This window comes from Vombatus ursinus, unplaced genomic scaffold, assembly GCF_900497805.2.
Source record: "Vombatus ursinus unplaced genomic scaffold, bare-nosed wombat genome assembly UNPS02014807.1, whole genome shotgun sequence".
Classification (NCBI taxonomy): domain Eukaryota; kingdom Metazoa; phylum Chordata; class Mammalia; order Diprotodontia; family Vombatidae; genus Vombatus; species Vombatus ursinus.
The window spans coordinates 12,021,340-12,041,711 of NW_020954585.1; positions in this window are offsets into that span (position 1 = coordinate 12,021,340).

Sequence of the window (20,372 nt, forward strand, 5' to 3'; positions counted from 1 at the left end):
ATGAAAAATAGAAAGAAAACTTTAGTGATGTATTCCATAGTTCTTTATGTAATCTTCATTGATTAATAAGTCTGGTTCTTAAGGATAAACATTCTGTAATTTCTTACGGCAATAAATTGGTCCTGAATCTCTATCTGCTGCTGAAAGAGCTAGAGAAAAACCACAAAACTGTACAGACTGTACAAATTTATGTTATGTAATTGTGACTGGGCCCTCAATGCAGCAAGGCAACCCTATTACACCTTTCTAATCAATTTATTATCTCATTCATGTCAGAGGCTTTTCCAAGCCTTTTCATTACTCCTCAAGCCCCCCAGGGTACCTACTTTCCCCACCCTTTCAGCTGAGGATTTTGATTCATATTTCACAAGAAAAACTGAAGGTATTCACAGAATGTCCCCTTTCTCTTCTCTTCCTCGGTTCAGAGAAAGCCACCTGTAGATGATGCTTCTGCTTTTTTTCTCCTCTCTTCTTGTAAACCCTTTGTAACATGGATTCTGAAGCTTCAACATTCAACTGAAGCTGTTCTCTCTGAAGTTACCGATGATCTCTTGTTTTCAATTCACCACAGGTAGAACAACTCAAAATCCCCTGTTGTTCCCAGTGGGCAGGATAGTGTATACTGGTTGCTACAAGTCACACCTCTAGGACACTTTCTCCATCTGCCTTGCATCTATGCTCCTTTGCAGCTAAGTTGAGCAGGGAGCGGCTTAGCTGGAAACTGTGTTTGGCATCTGACTGTTCATGTATTGTAGTCTTTTAAAAAGGCCCACCTGTCAAAATTTAGGGTACAAATTGTATCTTTAGATCCAGCCCTAACCTCTATTGAGTTCCAATCCTTCATTGCCTTTTGAACATCTTGAACTGGATATCCTGTAAACACCTAAAATTCAATATGTCCAAATGGAACTCTTGATTCCTCTCTATACCAGCCCTTCTCTTTTCTAAACTTTCCTGTTACTTTTGAGAGCACTACGTGGGTCCTAGTCACCCCAGCTTGCAACCTGGCTACCACACTTGACCTCTCACTCACTCTCATTCCACTTATCTAATCTGTTCTCAATTATTATCATTTCTACCTTCTAAACATTTCTTAAAAATATCCCCTTCTCTCCACTCACACAACCACTTCCTTGATTTAGGCCCTCACCACCTCATGCCTGGATTATTGCAGTAGATTTCTGATTGGTCTCTAGGAAGCAAATCTCTCCCCATCTTAGTTCATCCTTTATTCAGCTGCCAAAGCACAGACCTGATCATGTTAACCTTCCCTGAACCCCTGCCCTGCCTCTCCAGTGGCCCCTTATCACCTCCAGGATCAAATAGAAAGTTCTAACTTTGGCATTTAAAGCTTTATAACCCCTTCTGACCTTTCCAGTCTTTTTATACATTAATTCTTCCCCCACCCCACCCCCACATTCTATGATTTAGAGGCACTGGCCTTTCTCGCACAGGCCTCTCCATCTCCTAACTCTGCCTTTTCATTGGCTATCTCCCAAGCTTGGAATGAACTTTTACCTCACCTCCATCTCCTGAATTCCCTTTCTACCTTCAAGACTCAGCTCAAATCCCATCTTCCTTGAGAGGCGTCCAGTACTTCCCCCTCCCCAGTACTCCATCCCTCCCTCCACATACACTTGGAGATTACTTTCTGTGTAGACTGTATGTCTCATTTCCAATTTGTTGCATACTGTCTCCTCCATTAGAATGTGACCCCTTTAGAGAAGGGACTGCAGTTTTGCTTTTCTTGGTACTTAGTGTATATACAGTGCTTAGCACAAAGTAAGCACCTAATAATGCTTGTTGACAAACTAATTGACCATCATAAACTTCTCTATTTCCATACATGAATCTGCATAATTCAGTCATTTATTTGATGATATTTCTGTCAACACATTATTGGTTGAGTTCATGTAGATGTTTCCTCTGGATGTTCTTTAGATTATCCTTTTGGATCTTAGGCATTTCATAGACTATCTGGAGATACACTACTTTTGGTTATATTCAGTAAGTTCCATTGTTTGTATCTACTTACCTATAATTGTCAATTTTGACTATTGCTCAGTGAAGTGATGCCTGTTGCAAAAGTATTTCTGTAAAAAATGAACATGTTTATCAGCTGCTCTGAGAACATATACCAATTGTCTTCCTCTTTTTTTTTTGATAAAGAAATGTTAATGTTTCTATAACTGCCTTCAGATGTTGAGTCAGGTGTTTCTTTCATATGGTACAGGATTATGAGTACAAATGAGATTTTGATATAATGCAGTCAGTCAATAAACACTTATTAAGTGCCTACTGTCTCCCAGGCACTGTGCTAAGCCCTGGGCATCTCAATACTAAAAACAAAAACAGGCTCTGTCCTAAAAGCCTCTTTTGTTGTCCCTTCAACTTTGCCCAAATTCTTTAAGGTTAGGAAGTAAATCTCTCCCTACCTTAGTTCATCTTCTCTTCAGCTGCCAAAGCACAGACCTAATCAAATTTCTGTCCTTGATCCTCTTCTTTCTCTACATTTTTGTGGACATACTCATTTACTTCCATGACTTCAATTGTTATCTTTATATAGAGAGATATACAAATTCAATTGTTATCACTATATGTATCAGCAGGATTCAATTGTGATCTCTATTTTGTCTCAGTTCTTGATAACTTGTCCAAGCTCTGTGTTTACATTTTGTCTTGCCTTAAGGACATTTCCACCTGAGTGTCCCACCGACATGTAAAAATAAATACATTCATCATTGAGTGTATTATTTACCTTGTTAGAAACTATCTCTCCTTCCATCTTGACTATTCTGTTAATGGCAAACACCCAATCACCCAAGATCAAAATCTTTATGGCATTTTATACTATTTCCTCTTCCTTCTCCCTTATATCTAGTTACCACATCCTGTTGATTTTATATCTACAATATCTCCTAAATCCATCTCCTCCTCTCTATTTCTACTAGCAGGCTATTTCACTAACAGTTCCTTATTATTACCCAACTGGATTAATGCAGCAGCCTCCTGTTGTAGGGCAGGCATGATTCAGGCCATTCTGGGGTTTCTAGTTCAGAATCACAATGAAATGAGATACTCCTAGATTATCTAAGACCTAATAAAAAAATTCTCTTAGCCACAGCATGGAAAGTATACTTAGCAAGCAAATAGCATTAATTTAGTTGAGTGCAGCTTATTGGCCTCTGTGTTGACCATGATGGAGCTGGTATAGCTTAAGAAAAAGCAACTCCTCCCTCAATGTGGGTTGACTTATGTATTTAGGCCACTGGGGAGCTATTCCAATAACCCAAGTCTAAGTTATTTAAAATTTGAGTTGCACGTCAATACTTTTTCAGGAAAAACTAACCTAGTTTATGAGTTACATAATTCCTACTCCACCCATCCATGTACTTTAGTGATAAGATCCAAAAGGTCTTATAAAGGACATTCCATGACTTAAATTTCTTCAGATCCATTACTGGATAACCTTAATATTAAGATAGTGAGAATTTTCCTGAGGAACCTTCCTGCTTCTTCTATGGGGGCTGAGTAGCCATTTTTACCTCTCTCTTGTCAACAGAAGGTAAGTTACTCCCAACCATACCACCCCTTGGTCCTCCAAGTCTTCTCTGTGAAGGAATCATTTACTGACCACTATAATACTATATGGTCTATAGTCACTATAATGACCACTATAGTACTATACTGGCAACAATGTAGAAGACTCTATTTATTCCAGATTATAGTGAGCAAAAGGTTATGATGGACCTACCTTTGCTACTACTCATGCCAGTACCCACTCTACTGGGGTCTGCATCACTTCCCACTCTACCCACTCTGTCACTGGAGCTTGCCCCAATGCCCATTCCACTGCTTAAAGTCATTGAAACCTCCTTAACGCCTTTTTTGCCTGGTATAAGTGCTTCTTCCTGTGATGGGAGCCTAGCAATGACTTTCTTTTCTTTCTTGCTGGAGGCAAGGTGTTTGCCCTCTATTCTGGGGATTAGACACTGCTGTGGGTACTGCTACTGCTGGCTTCTGAGCTCTACACTATATGTTAGGGCCTAGAGATGCACCTTTGTGTCTGAAGAACATTTCTCCCTTATACTGGAACCTGTACACTAGCTCCCTAGGTTGGGCTGAACCTCCTGTAGGTGCTGCCACTGCTAGGGCTTAAGCATTTACCCCATGTCCCAGTTCAAGCAATCCTGGGGTACTGCCACATCGAGAGACAGAATGCTTCTCTCCTTCACTGGGACATAGTGCTATTGCCCTGTACTGGTTTAACAGGTACTGCTACCACTGGGGCTTGAGCACTGATCCCTCCATGCCAGGGCTTAGCAATACTTCTTTCTGTTGTGGATTGAATGCTGTCTGCCTGGGTTGAGCCTAGCACTGCCACAGGTGCTGCTATTGATCCCCTGCTGGAACGACTCATAGATTCCTGACAGAGAGTCCAAGAAAGAGAATTGCAGTTCACAATGGTGAAAACATTTTAAACTTTTTAGATTTATGCAGCCCTGCCTTGCTCCCCACTCCTAGCCCAGTCCTCAAAAAATTAACTGGAGTCCATTTGTCACATCTGTTGATATTCCCAAATTTGCAGAGATCTCTCAGCACTTGGAGAGGACCAAACATTATCTATTCAAATCCTTCCATATTAACATGCACCCAAAAGTACTAACAAAGTCCATGTGGTAGAAGTTTCTAATGCCCTCCCCAATGCCATAGAAAAAGTCTCAAGTAGTTCCTTTTTTGGCAATTCCTAGATAGTACCCAAATTCCAATATGTAGGGAGAGCCTAGACCTATCACAGTTGGTGGACCTAAAGACTGTCATCTTCTCCAAATGCAAAAAAAAATTAATCTACATTATACAAATGACAACTTATAGCATTTAACTTTTGGGTATTGTTCTTAAAGAGACCATAGTAATCTCCATTTTTAATTCCTTAAGACTCAGAGATAGTTTGATATTTCATGGTATATAGGCAGGCATGACAGAAATACTGTAAGAAGAATGAAGGCTACCAGGAAATAACTTTCCTCTTCATTACCCTTCCCTCGCTCCAATAAGATCATTCTAATCTAATATTGCCAGCTGTATCAAATGTAGGCTTAATTTTCGTTATTAGCAGCATTATCCTGGGCAAGTCACTTAAGCACTGTTTGTTTCAGTTTCCTCAACTGTAAGATAAGGATAACAACAGTACTTACCTCACAGGGTTGTTATGTTGATAAAATGAGATAATATTTGCAAAGTGCTTAACATTGTGCTGGCATGTAATAGATGTTATTTAAATGTTTCTTCCCTCCTTTTTTGGAATTGGAATGTCATAAGATACTTGAGGATTGCCTAATAGTTAACAAAAGGAGGTTTACATAACCATAGTGGGCAAAGTACACTCAGCAAGGACATAACAATCATCCAGTTGAGTGTAACCTCCCTGCTTTTGTGTAGTTGTGTTTTAGCACAACAGTCGAGCCTGAAGAGCTCTTTCTTCTTCATGGGCTGGCTTTTGTACTTAAGCCAAAAACCTTTATCTCAGGACTAAGCATTAGCCCCCTGAGCCATTAAATCTCAAGGATGATTTCAATACCTTTTATAGAAAAACTAGCCTCTTCTATATGCCAGATACCTCACTGCCTAGTTTCAACTAACGAATCAATCAATCAATCAATTAACCAACAAGTATTTATTAAGCATTTACTATATGCCAGGCAATAGGATCAAGTGCTTGGCATACAAAAAACCAAACCAAAACAAAAAGAATAAACCATACCTTTCAAGAGCTTATACTCTAATGAAGGAGACCATATGTATAGAAATAGGTATATATAAGATACATACAGAGTAAAAGGAGGATAACTTTAGAGGGGAAGGAACTAAAAGTTTTGGACACCTGGGAAGACCTTTTGCAGAAAGTAAGTAGCTCAAATGGTTAAGATGACCCTTGAAGAAAACCACTGTTTCTAAAACATTGAGTTAAGGAAAAGAGTATTCCAGATGCAGACTTTGACAGTTAAAAGTCATGAAAAGGAAAGATAGTGAGCATTGTCTATGTGGAAAAGAAAGTAGTCCAGTAGGGAAAAACCACTTTGGCAGATGTTGAGTCAGGGTGGAGAAAATATGTGGGGCAGGCCCATCACAATTATCCAGGCAAGAATTGATGATGCCTTGAACCAGGGTGTTAAATGTATTAGTGGGGAAAAGGGGACATAGCCAAGAGGTGTTGTGGAGAAAGAAACTATAATACTTAACAACTGATTGGATAAGGGGTTGAGGGGGAGTGAGTTGGGAGTTGGGAATGGCACCAATGTTATGAACCAGGATAAATGGAAGGATGGTGATACTCTTGACAGTTATAGGCAAGTTCAGAAATTTTTTGCAGGGAGAAAAGCTGAGTTCTTTCTTAAATGTGCTGATTCGAGATGACTATGGGATATCCAATTTGAAATGTCCAATAGCCAATTTGCTATGTGGCATTAGAGCTCAGGAGGAGTTTTAGGACTGGATATATGCATGTGCATATGCAGAAGGATGATAATTTTTGAACTCATAGGAGATCACCAAGTGAGAAAGAATGGAGAGAAAAGAAAGGAGGTAGAAAGGACAGTGAAAGGGACAAGAAGATCTGGAATGGGTCATAGCAGAGTAGGGTTTAAGGTAGATGGCAATGAAGAAGTAGATCACTGGGATTGGATTTGTTCTTTGACAGAAGGGGATTCAGAATCACTGGAATGAAGAGAGTAAGAGGTCATGAGAATATACACATCACTGGGGAATGAGTCTGAGCAGAGTATATAAGTGGATGAAAGGAATGGTACTGATGAGGTTCAAAGTCTTTACAAGATCCTGGACTGCCTGGTATACCAGCTTGGTAGTATTGTGTCCTGGGGATACCCAGAAACCTGCCCACATGGTACACATGTCTTCCTCATGCTCAAAAATGCTCAAAATTCTTCAATGGCTCCTGAGTAAAATTCTGGGTTTTTAACCTTCCATTCAAGACCTTTGTAATGCCCCCTTTTCAATATCATTTTATTCTACTCTTCTTCACATACCTAAGATCAGTAGTCATCCTTTTTATATTAACAATCATTTCTTGCCTCTGTGCCTCTTTCTTTCTAAGCACTGAATGCCTTTCCTCTCACTAGCTTAATTCTCATCCATCCTTTTAAATTTCAAGTCAAAAGCCATCTCTTCTGGAAAAAATTCCCTGTTACCCAAGTCAATAGTTGCATTTTTCTCCTCCTACTATATGTTACACTTTGTTTAACACCTGATTTATATTTTCATCATGCATTATTTCATATTATAATTGTGTGTCTGTGATATCCAACTTATACATTACATTTTTATGCATATGTATAAAAACTATATATAGCAGAATGTAAGCTTCTTAAGGGCAAGTGCCATTTTTTTTTTACCTTTTTAACCTCTGTCCCTAACTCATTATCCTGTTTACAGCAGGCATTTAATAAAAATGTATGGATTTTATTTGAATGAGGGTAGGGAATCTGCTTTTTTTTAAATTAACTTTATGCCTCCCTAGTGCTTAACATAAAATAGGCAGTTAATGATGATTGTTGAATTGAATTCCATGACTCCTTTGATGTATAGTATTTGGCAATTTGGCCAAGAGGGGGTGAGGAAAAGAAGAAAAGAAAAAATAATACCTACAAAAATGAAATAACATAGAGTCATAGTGACCTAAAGCTTTGTAGAGGTGGGAGGTTTTCAGAAAAAAAAATTTTTTTAAAGAGCTTAATAAGCTTGGAGTGCTTAGGTTAAGAAGGTTATTTCAGATATAATGTTCATGGAATATGAGAGCAGTTAGAATTAGGGCAAAGAAACAAGAGACATTATATGAAAATAAGATAGGTGAAAGCATTACATAGGAGAAAAATACAGAAGATGGCATATTTGAACTTTATATAGAATATAAATGATGTCTAATGAACAACATAATTTATTATTCAGTTGTTCCATAAAAAATTAGAATAACAAGTAATGTTAACAATTCTTTGTGTTTCCATAGATCTTTTTAACCAAAGCACTTTTACCTCAGTTATATTTAGCTTCATACCATATCTGTGATAGAAGGAGATATTTCCATTTCTAGTTTGCATTTGGGAAAACTGATTCATAGGTTGAATAACTTTCTCAAGGTTAGTCATTTAGTCATTATTTAATAAATTCGAGGTGAAATTCAGATCTTATATTCTTAGGACCAACATAATATATATTTTTCTGTGCTTCCCAAATAAAAGTATAGAAACAGCATGAAGAAAGATTTTGAGTTTGAGATCTTGGGCTTTGTCAGGTAAGTTAATTTCCCTGGTTAGTCCTGATTGGCAGCTGCGTACTGGGCCTAAATGGGAAGAAACAAGGAGCACAATTTGAGAGTGGAGTAAGGGCATATCTCGCCCAGGGTCTGTTCCTGCCCTTTGCTGTTTACTACTTTTGTATCTGAATTCTGCTTTTGTGTGTGTTGCTGTAATGAAAGGAATCAGAGAAGGCTACTGCCTCCTCACTCCCTTGTTTCTCTGCTTCTTCCTCTCTAACCATTGAATGCTTTTCCTCTAACTACTCATCCTTTTCAATTTCAAGTCAAAAGTCATCTCTTTTGGAAGACTTCCCTAAATTACCATTACACCATAGAGAATGTATCGAGCTGAGCTGAGCTCTCCTGGCCACTTTTAGGTCATAAGTACTCAGTGTTGAAGTACTTTGGGATGTCTCCAGCAATCTCTTGATCCTCATAGTAGCAGCATGGGGAAAGGGAAGCACTAAAGAGGACTGGCCACTTGATTGGGAAAGAGCCACTCAATCAGCAAACTTTGAAGGGTCTGCTCTTATGCTCTTCTGTCCTTTTAAATGTATGGTTTGGGACTCCAAAAACTCTCCCTAGGACTTCCCATGAAATAGGGAAGAGGGCATTTCTTTTTTACCTTTTCAACCCTGTCAATAATTCTAACTTCTTACACATGACAGTCAGCATATATGCCAACCTAGGTAAGCCTGAATTTGATCTTAAAGTCCTAACTTTCTATCCTACTTTGTGCTTATTTCCCTGAGCACAGGTGACTGTACAGTAATCCTGAGATTTACAGTCTTAGTGGTAACTTTATATACTTGAGGGGTCTGGAATAATGGAAAACTGGGTTACTGGTAACAAGAAGTGATTACTATACTTATATTAGAATGCTTCTTGGAGAAAATTAATACTGACAAGAGAATGAGCCTAAGACTTGCTCTGACATCCCAGAAGATATGAACCTTGAGAGAGTTGTTCAAACAGTATATGATTGAGATGAAGGTGAAAGGCCTGTTCTGTAAACCCACTATATTTTCACATTTTAAATATCAACCTCTTGAGAGAGGATAATAGGAGTTATGCTATTGTTTCATGTTTTAGGCCTTTATTGACATTAACTTATGAGTCTTTTGTGCTTTAAGCATGTCTTTTGTGGCTAAGGGAAAAATAGCTTTACACCTGATTTACTTTGTACATCGAGGACAGGGACAGAATAAAAACTTACAGATATTGAACCTGGTCTAGTGTCAAGGTTACTCATTCATTCATTCAACATTTATTAACTACCTGTTATATGTAATGGCACTCATACTAGGCACTAGGGAAGATAAAAATATGGATAAAACATGCTCTGAGTTGCCAAGGAGCTTATGATCAAGTAGAATGATACACACAAATAAAATATAAAATGCAATCATAGCATAAAATTGATAAAACCCATACCTTTGGACTCCAGGAGCCTAGACCAAATCCAACAGTCTTGTAGATGAAGAAACTGGAGTACAATAGAGACAAAGTGACTTGTTCCAATTTATAAAACTAGTAAATGACAGAGCCAATACTTCTGTCTTTTGAATCTAACTTCAGTAATCTTTCAAATACACAATTAGGTGCATAAACTAATGTGAGGGAGAAATCACTTCTCTACTTGGGGAATGGGTTGGGAGAGAATCAGGGAAGGTTTCACAGAGTAGGTAAAAATTAAGCTGTGCCTTGGAGGATGGGTAAGAAAACAATGATCTTTCCAGCATTTAGTAAGAGCCTGCTATGTGCCAGGAACCATGCTAAGTCCTGGGGATACAAGAGAAGGCAAAAGGATGTTTAGTTGATGGCAAGCTATCTATTTGTGATAGAGCACAAAGTATGTGCAGGGTAGGGAAGAAAGACGAAGTAGTGTGAGATGAAACTTTAAGTGTACTTGAACCAGATTGTGACTGAATAAAGTTGCATTCAGTTAAGGAGTTTGGACTTTGGTAGATGATGGAGAGTGATGAGAAGTTTTTGAGTTCTTCTAGAGTTCCTCTAAGTGCCAGTTTGCATTATGAATAGAAAAATGTGCTCTTGAATGGATTATTCCCAATGGAATACTTGTGTGGTGGTGCTGGAAGTACAGATCCTGTTGTCTAGTTCAGTTTAAGTGCCATCCTTCCATGAAGCCTTCTGTGATCCTTCCAGTTATTAATAATCTCTCCCCTCTTAAATTACATTGAAATGATTAGTCTGCACACATATTGTATCTTCCCAATAGACTCTATACCTCTTGAGAACAGAACATGTTTCATTTTGCAAGCAGCAATCACTCAATTCAATAGATGTTGAATTGAATCAAATTAATTATAATGAGTCAAACTTGGAATGATAATTGGCCATATTTCAAATGTAGCCAAGTGGAGACCAGGGAAAAAGAGTTATTAGGAACTTTTATTTTTACCCATTCTTAGCAATATCGTAGTTAATAGTGTCTCTTGTAAAAATAACATATTATTGAATACTGGTTTCTAATCCTTTCTGCTATCAACTTCCATTTTATGGGTAAATTCATCCCATTCACATTCATAGTTATGATTGCTAACTGTATATTGTCCTCTATCCTATTTTCTTTTATTTATCCTCTTTTTTCCCTTGTCTTCTCCTCAAAAATTTGTTTTGCTTCTTACTACTGCCTTCTTTAATTTACCCTCCCACTTGTCCCTCTCTTTCTCTTAGACCCTTTCCCTCCTACTTCTCTGTTGGGTAAGAGAAATTTCTCTACCCAAATCTGTGCGAATATGTACTTTTTTCTCAATTCAGTTAAGATGAGTATGAGATTTGAGCATTGCCTACTTCTCCATTTCTCCCTCCAGTACACAAATTTTTTCATTGCACACCTTTTTTACGTGAGATAATTTCCTTCATTTTTTTCTCTCCCTTTCCTCTTCTCCCAGTGGATTCCTCTTTGTCACTTTTCCATTCCTTAGTTGAAATCATCTCTGCATAATAGATGCATTATCTTCTGTGTAAATAGATTCTTTGTAACTACTCTAATGATAATAATGTTCTTAGGGGTTACAAATATCATCTTCCAGAGGCAGCTAGATGGAGCAGTGGATGGAGCACCAGCCCTGGAGTCAGGAGGACCTGAGTTCAGATCCAGCCTCAGACACTTTATCCACTTACTAGCTGTGTGACCATGGGCAAGTCACTTAACCCCATTGCCTAGCCCCCCCCCCCAAATCTTCCCTTATGATTTCTCTTTCATGTTTACATTTTTATTCTTCTTTTGGGTCTTGGGTTTGAAAGTCAAATTTTCTATCCAGCTCTGGTTTTTTCATCAGGAGTGCATTGAAGTTCTCTATTTCATTAAATATTCTTTTCTCCTTGTAGTTTTGCTGGATAAGTTATTCTTTGTTGTAATCCTAAGTCTCCAGAGGACAGCTAGGTGGCAGAGTGGATAAAGTGTCAGGCTAGAAGTCAGGAAGACTCATCTCCCTCAGGTCAAATCTGGCCTCAGACCCTTACTAGCTATATTACCCTGGACAAATTAATTAACCTTGTTTGCCTCAGTTCCTCATCTGTAAAATGAACTGGAAAAGGAAATGGCAAACCAATCCAGTATCTTTGCCAAGAAAACCCCAAATGGGGTCATGACTGAAGTGACTGAACAACAATAACAATCCTAGCTCCATTGCCTTCTGGAATATCATATTCCAAATTCTCTGCTTCTTTATAGTTGTAGCTGCTAAATCTTGTATAATCCTGACTGTAGCTCCATTGTATTTGCATTATTTCTTTCTCACTGCTTGCATTATTTTCTCCTTGACTTTGGAGCTCTGGATTTTGGCTGTATTTTGCAGAGTTTTCATTTAGGGGTTTCTTTCAGGACATGACTGATGTATTCTTTCAATTTATTCTTTGCCTTTGGTTCTAGGATATCCAGGGCAATTTTCCTTGATAATTTCTTGAAATATGATATCCAGGTATTTTCTTTTATCATGACTTTCAAATAGTTCAATAATTCTTAAATTATCTCTCCTCAACCAGTTTTCCTTTTTTTCCCTAAGAGATACTTTACATTTTCTTCTATTTTTAAGTCTTTTGACTTTGTTTTATTTTTTCTTGACATCTTGTGGAGTTATTAGCTTTTACTTGTCCAAGATGAGATGTTGAGACTGTTCAGCTGTTTCCCAGCCTTTACTCTGCCATCTTGGCTCTGCTGAGTTATTTTCTTCAGTATTTTTTGCGCCTCTTTTACCAAGCTATTAATTCCCTTTTCACAATTTTATTGCATAGCTCTAATTTCTTTTCTCAATTTTTCCACTTCCACTCATTTTATTTTTGAAATCACTTTTTTTTACTCTTCAAAAAATATCTTTATTTGGCCCTTCTAGGAATTAATGTTAAAGTTATGTCCAGTCTGTATTTTTCTTTGAGACTTTGCTTGTAGATGTTTTCAAGTTCTTGTCTTGAGTTTGTGCGTTGAGCTTCCCTCTCATCATAGAATCTTTTAATGGTCAAGATTTTTTTTTTTTGCACATTTTTTTCTATTCTATTTATTCACCTAGACTTTATGTTTGGGTTGGGCTTGTTTACCTCTGGGGGTAGAGAGTATTTCTGGCTTGAGCTTCTTTCTCTTACATTCATTTACTGCTTTTATAGCTTGGGGGGGGGGGCCTGTAAGTTTTCTGTGCTTCCAGTGCAGTATGATTTGGAGAGAGGTCTGGTTGCTGTTTCTTTATCTGTGTTCTGGTCCTTACCCTGATAAAGCCACTCACAATTGTAACAGTTCCTCTCTGCCCTGAAACTGTGATTTGGACCTAAGAAATGAGTGACAGAGGTGACACTAGTGCTAAGATGGGGGTCTCCTTGAATCTTTTTCTGACCAAGTGTTCAATCCTCTTACCACCCCTGAGTGTTGGACCTCCCCTTCCTTTGCCCCCACTGCTGTGGCTGCCCAGTGTTACTGCCACCACTGCTGCCACTTCTGCGGCACCTTATACTCCAGACCAGCTCTCTGCAGATCTTTCTTCCTAAGCTACTCTGAAATGAAAAAAAAAAAAAAAAGACTCACAAAGTCTTTTAATTGACTTTCCTGCCCAGAATTTAGTTTGACATTTTTTTTTTGGTTGTTTTGGAGAAGTTATATTGGGAGAGCTTGACAAAATGCTGCTTTCACTTTGCCATCTTGACTCTGCCTTCTCCATGATAAGAGAATGGTAGAAATGGTAGAAAAACCACTCAATTGGTAGCTACTAGGAATGGGAAACAGGAAGCATAACAATGAGCTCTTTCTCTATTCTAATTCAAACCAGAAAAATAAATAAAATCCTAACGAGTCACATTGAAAATATTGAGATGGGGCCTTTCTATTTGCTAATAAGTTAAGCCTCGAAGGTGTTAAAAATGCTTATTTCTAGGATTTATCTATATTAAAAACTGGGGACCATATCCACTAATCCTCAAAGATGTACAAAACTTGGAATGTAAGAGATATGCTGTTCCCTCAAGGGAACAGAATCAGGCATGCTTGGAGCATATGAATTGAGTTTAAGGGAATTAGTTTGCAGAATTAATCTGTGAGGCTTAAAAACATAGGTCTTCTGAAATCTTATGATCTCTTGTTTCCTTCTGGTTGAATAGGATTTCAGTTTCTCCCTCTCTTTGTCTCTGTCTCTCCTTGTTGGTAAGAAGCACTACTCAGCTCTTCTCTTCTCTTTTGGATCTGAATCTCACCAAAGGTAGAACGGTTTGCTGAGGTTCATGGGAACATTGGAGGAAAGTGACCATTCCTTCTAAGAATTTGAATAGAGGAAAAGTAAGCGGAGCATAATCTTAAATATGCCCTAGACTTTGGGAAAACAAATTTCAAAAGGTTCGAAGGAAGGACAAGTAGAAACCCATGATATGCAATTCTACAAGGGAAGTAGATGAAGAGGTGTGGGATACTTTCAAGAAGAATAATGTGAAGAGACATGAAGAAATAATACTAATGAAAAGGCATAATGATTACTTTGTTTTTTCAGCTGCTGATACAGTAATTTTAAAAAGTCTACATTAAATTATTTTTGTGGTTATGTTTCAATTATCATATTGATGCAAAATTGCTGTATTTTGATTTGTCTTGACCTTTAATTCACAGTACAGAGAAGTGTATTCCTCATTTTTTTTTAAGCTGGTGGTACTAAACAAAATAGCATTCCCATTCCTTGGTTGACTGCGTAGGTGACTCATAGAAATAATTTAGGTCTAGTCCAACTCTCAAAATCCTGTTTTCTGAGGATATTTTAAGCTGTGCTGCCAATTGCCTGAAATTGAGATCTAATCTTTGTTCTGATTTGCCTTAGCAGGTTATATCTGCAATCATTCTACGAGAAATGTTTTGATTGTCAGCACAAACAAATTCCAAACCACACACTTTTCCTTATTGCCTCCTGGTTCTTTGCTACATGTATTTGACTTTGAGAGTTTCTCGTTTGGAACTCTTAATTCTTCAACAGTTTTAAAGTTCAATTGATTCATGCCAAGTGTTCAACTGGATTCTATCATACTAACTAAAATATCTAGATGTATTCTGGTTATTTTTAGTTATTAAGATAGCCAACCTTCATCAGTTGTTTGGCAGTTTGATAGAGCGACCAGTAGGTGACTTGCAAATGATGATCCTGTTGTGCTAAGCATTACTGGGATTCGAACTGTCCTATTTTATTGCCAAGTCAGCCTACACAGATGGGGCATCAGTGTAAAAATCCCAAAGCCAGTTTAAGACAAACATGGACAAGGATACAGGATATGGGTACCCTGTGTTCAGAGTTGATGGCAGTTTGATATTTTTTGGCCAAAGCCAGTGAAACAGCTGATGCTTCATTGGGCAGAGAACACTTGCTTCCTGAAAGTGTGAACAGCATAGCATGTTTCCTCCTGGTACTTACTTGTTTTGGGAAGTTGTATGAGTAACAAACATGTTGGAAAAATTCATTTCCCCTTCTGGCTGACTGAGGCACTACATTTTTAACACCTCTCTACAATGAAATAACTCTCCTGCCCTACCCCCTGGCCACCCGCCCCCCCCCCCCATTTAATATGTTGAAAATTGTTGACTTTTTGCCAGTAAATACCAGGACAAAGATGGCCATAAAACCCAGTGCTCTGACATGCAGTATTAGTAGTACAGGTCATCAAGTAGCATTGTGTGTCTGTGATGTTCTATAAATAATAATAATGCCATAACAGCCAAAGCAAGGAAAACAATCAATTTAGGAAGAATCATTATTCTTAGATATTTTAAAACTGTCTCTCTCACTTTTTAAAAATTCAATTTACTTTATTTTCTTAAAGATTTTGGTTTGTGCAGTCCAACTCACCTGAGGGAGAAGGGCCTGGAAATCTGGAAATGAATTGCTCTGTTTGAAGTGGCAAAATAGGTACATACACACGTTCTACATGAATTGTTTCACACTTCCTTGGTGTATTTAGTTTGACATATATTTGTTCAGTACATGGAGTTATTTACTACAAGATTTACAAATGTTGTCATATGCAAATAAAAATTAATAGATTCTGATTAATCCTTACTTTCTTTAATTTGACTTTTATTACACAATCCATTTTGTGTCTGTGCCTAGAGACAGTTAAGACATCAAAGTGATGCTCAGAATCTATTAAACAGACATTGCTTCCCAAGAACAAAATCTAAATAATTGTTTGTAATTTAATAGCCATTCCATTTGATGAAGATGAGTTGTCTAATGCTTTAATTAAAAATTCTTTCTTTTATTTTGGGAAACTCTTTCATATAAAATGAGAAAGCTTCTTTGTTGTTTTTTTCTTCACTGAAGTTATTTGTAAAGCTTTTGTGTGTGTGTGCGTGCGTGCATGTGTGTGTGTGTGTGTGTGTGAAGAATCATTCAATATCAAGTCCTCACTGCATTCCCTTAACTTGTTCTATTTTTATTTTATAATTTTATTAAAAATGGCTTGCTACATCTCAAGTAAAGTTAATGGTACATTTGAATGCAGCATTTTGTAGGTACTGGTGGAAAATGCATATGTGTAGATGAATTTATTGTCAGAGTATTTCTAGGAGTAAAATCTTTACTCAGGGTGATCTCTGTTGAAGAACATAGTCTAAGTCATGCCATTAAGATGTCCATCAAACCTGTGAGGCAGAGGGCCAGCAAATGTGTAGATTAGAACTCTTAAGTTAATTATATTGACCTCTTCTGCATCATGGAATTTATTAGAGGGGGGAGAAGAGCAAATTGTAAATTGGAGCACTAACAAAAACCTTTTGATAATTACCACGTCTGATGATGAGAGTTCGGAGAGCCATTGTTCAGCTGAATGCAAGGTATAATCAAAGATAGATCCAAGAGGTGTGCCTCTTTGGAAAAGTCATTGGCTATCCAGACAATAGCTAAATTCTTTTATGTTATTCAGAGGTGAGTACAAAGCAATTCACGTTATCTGACTATGTCTATGCCACAGCCAAACAACTGGATTCCGAAAAATTCACTAAAAAAAAAAAACATATAGGTGTCATGTAAATGAGTTTTCATATAGATGAAATAGTAGCTCCTACTTGAAAGCTCCTGAACATAGATTATGGGATTCCCATGTGTAAAAAAGTTTGGGACTGGGGTTCAACCTATAATGTGCCCACATATGGGTACCCATAGGGTGCTTATGTTTAATAATGATGATATGTTATTATGTGTTATAATAATCTATGTTACTTCAGTGCCTTCTCTTATTAAGTTTTGAGGATAATGGTGATTTTTTGTGCTTTCTCTTCCCCATGGATTCTGCCACTAGCCTCCTGACCTCCTTTAGCTTCTCCTCAGGGAGAAAATGTCTATGGTCACTAAAAGGTCAATTACCTCTCTAGTCCTGGCTGGCATAATTAATCACAGCAGTCAGTGTAGGTGGACATCAGTTTTTATCAAGCAAATAAAAATGAAAAAAAAGTTAAAATGATAACAGAGATGGAACAAATGCTTAGACTCCAGCTGCTTTTATGTGAGTAGCTGGGAAGGAACAAATCACTGGATCTCTCTCTCTCTCTCTCTCTCTCTCTCTCCTACAATAATGGAAAGGCTTCTCATTTGGACAATGGATAAGAAGATAACTGACAGGCTGTATCTTCTATTTGGGTACTGCCCATTCAAGTCTAGAAAAACAAAGAACTTTCAGGGTGACTATCTCTGGTAAACCAAGTAACAGCTAAAAGTACAAATGACTCCCAGAACTCTAGTACTGCTGTCTAGTCACACCCATCAAACTTCTTATCATTCCCCTTTGATATACTCTCCATATGAATTCCTTAGAGATGGTACTATTTCATGTTCATACAACTTTAGTAGAAGAATCTTGTTATTTAAAAGAAGGACTTTTGTTTCAGGGAACAGTTTGGAGTCTTTAAAAGTACTATACAATTTTCCAAAGGCAATCCAACTTCCTCTTCTTTCTGTTCAAATCTAAGCCTGATGTTATTACCAAGAAAAAGAAAAAAAAAAAACAAGGGAGGAGATCTCAGCAACTACTAAGGTATAAAGTCAACTTTTTCATTGGTATAAAATATTTATGAGACTTGTCTATACATGATAAAATGGTATTCTTGATGAAAAAGAAATAAATATTCTAATTTTCCTCAATCTTTTTCTGGTTTACCCAACAAATGAATCTAATCCACAAGAAAAGATAAGCTAGGGTCATTATTGTCTATCCACCTATTTCTCCCCCACCCCCTTTACACATACACATGCATATATATTCTTGAAGTATAAGCATTGACTGATTGATGATTCATTTTTTTTATTGCCTTGTGCTATAGGAGCAATATCTGCTAGCAATATCTACCATATCAATACTTGATATGGTAGCTGGCCTACAATGGCCCCACAATGAAAACTGAGTTAGCTTTGAAACATTTTGAAAATGTAGTTAGTTCATAGGACTAAAGCTTGGGCCATTGGGACTAAAGCCAGTGACTGAATATGAAAGTGAGAAGGTGAGGAGTCTGGAGCTCCACTTACCTGCTTCTAACTAGTAGGTAAGCACAGATATCACAGAGGCATAGAAGTTGTGCCCAACTTGACCAATATTGGGTCCTTGCTGAATATGCTTTCTATGCTATGGCAAAATATATTCCCTTTTGTTAAATGTTCGATGGCCTATGAGTAAATTAGTTTGTTGTAATATAAAACATGAACCACCAGATTGGCCTGAATTAGGCTTGGCCTACAATGATATTCATTTAACTGCCTCATTAAACAATGAACCCCTTTTTCATATCTAGCAAGAAAATTGTAATATAAGTACACTGGGACTGAGGATTTTACTTGAATTTTTTTGGATCCTCATCTAAGGAGATTCAGCTGCTATGATTGCTATGTGCCACCATCTGACACGTAAGGGCGTTTCACCATTTTGATCCCCAAGGTCACTGTAAAAGTATGGCTCCAGGGCCTGTAACTTATTTACATATTGCCATATATTTTGTGTGCTTCTGGGAGAGTATGTAAAATAAAGCTGTAATACCAAGGCTTGTCAGAAGGCCATCAGATGAAATTACAACACAGAACACCATACCATAAAAGAGAAAGGTTTCCAAATAACCTTTTTATTCTAACACAATTTATTTTAGGCAAATTGTTCCAAGTACATACTAGAGTATATAGTTGACAGCAATGGACAGCATACCAGGGAAAGCTGAAATGCACTAAATAAATATAGCCATTACACCATTTTTATTAAAATAGGATGTTTTTGCTTTGAAAATCTACAAGTGTGTTTCCCCAAATTCATAGAACTAAGTTAAAATTTTAAATAATATTGCATCATTAAAATTTTATGATTTTATCATAAAGACCACTGATAATGTTTTTGTTATTTATGTAAATATGAGGCAATTGTCCATTCTATTATATTTTTACAATTTATTTAATGAACTATGGTGCAAAACACTTAAAAATGGTTAAGCTGAAATCCTTGTTATTCATTTAGAGTTTAGAATCAGAATCTACCTGTTAAATTATAGGGAAAGGAAAATGAAAAACTTATTACTATGGTGAACACAAATAATTTTGACCAATAATTCTGAGTGACCTGTGAACATGTTACTATTTGAATTTAGCAACAACTTGTAGCACTTAGGTTAAACTATATGCATATATGTATGTGTGTGCGTGTGTATACATACATATTACAGATACTGTTAATGAAGTTTGATTCTAGACTGATTGTTCACTAAAGTTGAATAATGAGGGGGAAATGACGGCAAGTTAATTACTGAATGTCACTTTATCAAGAGTATAGTTGTAGTTGCATAGTTTTATGTACTCTATGTATTACATGTAGAGAAAACTATTAAGTATTAATTAATATCAATATTCAGAATATTTAATGTAACACGGATGTTAACTAAAGATTACAAAAACCATTATTGGATTAATCTGTCTAGTGTGCTGCTGGTACAAAAACAAAACAAAACAAACAAAACAACCTTCTCTGAATTCAGGTTTTGTCTATACAGGTCATTTTGGTTGGAAATATATGAACTAACTTGCTGAGTACTATTCATAGTACTTGTGGCGGAATTAAAATAACATTTCCCCACTAAAATGCTGCCAAGATCTCCTTATGTCCATTCAATCAAGAACAAAGATTTGTGGTGGAGCATTAAGAGTGCTGGATTTGGACTCAGGAAACATGGGTTTAAAATCTTGCCCTGTCATTTGAGACCAGGCCTGTGTAGACTAAAGCAAGTCACTTAACTTCTTTGAACCTCAATTTCCTCATTTGTAAAATGATAGAATTCAACTAAATAATCTCTAAGGTCCCATGACCCTCACAAGAAAAGGTTTGTAAATTTATTACATGTGAAATCCCTCTCATTTTGTATTTCACTACAACAAACCCTTTATATAAATATCAATACTTAGTTCCATGCCCCCCCCCACTATCTTCCCCCAAATGATCCCTTTATTTCTAAGCTCACTTAGGGATCCAGAGAGTAAACCCAATGAATCTTTCTGTGTGAAGAAGGGTCCATCTGCAAAAATGTTAATTTGCCTCTGAAAACTTTTTGCTTTCATAA